Consider the following 2,036-nt stretch of genomic DNA (forward strand, 5'->3'; position numbering starts at 1 on the left):
TTTTATTTGGATCATGGTTATACTCTTAATTTGATTTTACTTAGTCAACCTATAGTCTAAATTAAAGAGCTGTTCTAGCTTTATTTATGTTAATCAGTCTGCTCTCTGGCCTGATTTGATTGCTTGTAATTTATCAAATGTGAACTTGTAAAATTATCTTTAGCTACTATGAGATTATATTTAAAGGTCAACTAGTTAGAATTAGCAAACACTTTCTATAAACATAGTTCAACCTTGGAAGAAAGACACACACACACTTTATATGACATGACATTTGAGTGCTTGATAGGAATTATAAAAAGGTATAAAATATTAAATCCAACACCCCCCTATATCAATACTTTGTAGAACAACCTTTTGCAGGTCTTTGATGGTTTCGAATAACTTTGCACATCTAACTAAAATTGTGGCACTTTATTATTTGCAAAATATCTCAAGCTCAGTCGAACTGGTCGAACAGAAATGACATTCTCAATCCGACCTATGTCTGAACTTTGACTGGGCCGTCCCAACACAAGAATATTCTTTGATCTCTGGCAGGACGTTTCGGGTCGTTGCACAGCCGGAAGGTGAACCTTCACTTCAGTCTCAAGTCGTTTGCTGCCTCCAATAGGTTTTCTTTCCAGATTGCCTAATATTTACCTCCAGTCATTTTCCCACCAACTCTGACCAGATTTCCAAGTTAAATACCTGCAGATACCTGCGTCCACATGGAACAACCTAAACTCACCATGGAGTGGGTGATCAGGATCTGCCAGAATCAGCCTGGTCTTGTTCACTGACATGTGTAGGTCAGTTCCTGTTGAAGAAAAGCATCCACACAGCATGATCCTGCTACCACCATGTTTGATAGTGGGGATGCTGGGTCCACGGTGGTGTGTATTATGTGCTTTTTGGTCAACATAGTGTTTGGTATTTAGATAAAACAAGTTAAATTCTGCTCTGATCTAAGCAGAGCAGCTTCTTCTACATGTTTGCCGTGTTCCTACATGACTTGTGTCGAACTATAAGCAGAACTTCTTCTGGCTTTCTTTCAATAATGGCTTTGTCTCGCCACTCTTCCAAAAAGGCCATTTATGTGGAGATCACATGTCCTGTGGACAGGTTCTCCCATCTGAGCTGTGGATCTCTGCAGCTCCTCCAGAGTTATTATGGACTTCTTGGCTGCTGCTCTGATTATTGCTCTCCTTGCCCAGTCTGTCTGTTTAGATGGGCGACCATGTCTTGGTAGTTTTTTTAAAGTTGAGCCGGACTCTTTCCATTTTCTGATGATGGATGAACAAATCTCCGTAAAATATTGTTTGATAACCTAACCCTGCTTTCAACCTCTCGACATCTTCATCATTGACCAGTCTGGTGTTTTCCTTGGTCTTCATAATGCTGTATGATCACAGCTGGATTCATGCTAAAATTACGCACAAGTGGACTTTACTGATTAGGTGACTTCTAAAGGTAACTGGTTACTCTGGATATTAGTTTGGGTTATCAGAGTAAAAGGGGGGGAATACAAACGTACACCACACTTTTCAGATTTTTTATTTTTTATTTGGAAACCATTCTGTAATTGTACACTATTTTGCATTGGTCTATCACATCCCATATCCCAGTAAAATACTTTAACGTTTGTGGTTGAAATGTGACAAAATGTGGAATAGTTCAAGGGGGATAAATACTTTTTCAAGGCAATAGAACAAATACCTTTTCATGGGGCCTTTGTATATTTTTATACTCTCTCAATATGTGTACCCTGACACACAGACATAAACCCTACGTACACCTAAAATGAGCCCTGCAACAACAAACAGTTTTTATTGAACCCTCTTTTTAGACAGATAGAAAATATATTTGTATAATATCAAAGTTCATGTTCAATAATCCAGGTTAAAAAAATCCAACAAAGTTAAATCAGGTCCTCTGGACAGTTTCTTTGTGTTGAAACGTTTCGTCTTTCATCCAAAGGACTTCATCAGTCCAAGGAGCCACAATAAGCTCAGTCCCATAAGCAGCACACTCACATAGTGGTCCAGCCAGTTTGA

General features: G+C 38.8%; 1 protein-coding gene across 1 annotated transcript in view; it reads left to right on the plus strand.

Annotated features, from left to right (window-relative positions):
• LOC119411218 (cell surface glycoprotein MUC18) overlaps positions 1-2,036 on the plus strand; it is a 57,522-nt gene that overhangs the window by 53,891 nt on the left and 1,595 nt on the right. The gene's annotated exons all lie outside the window — the stretch shown is intronic.

The sequence above is a fragment of the Nematolebias whitei genome, chromosome 6, assembly GCF_014905685.2.
Source record: "Nematolebias whitei isolate Nwh7 chromosome 6, NemWhi1, whole genome shotgun sequence".
In the NCBI taxonomy this organism is placed as follows: Eukaryota; Metazoa; Chordata; class Actinopteri; order Cyprinodontiformes; family Rivulidae; genus Nematolebias; species Nematolebias whitei.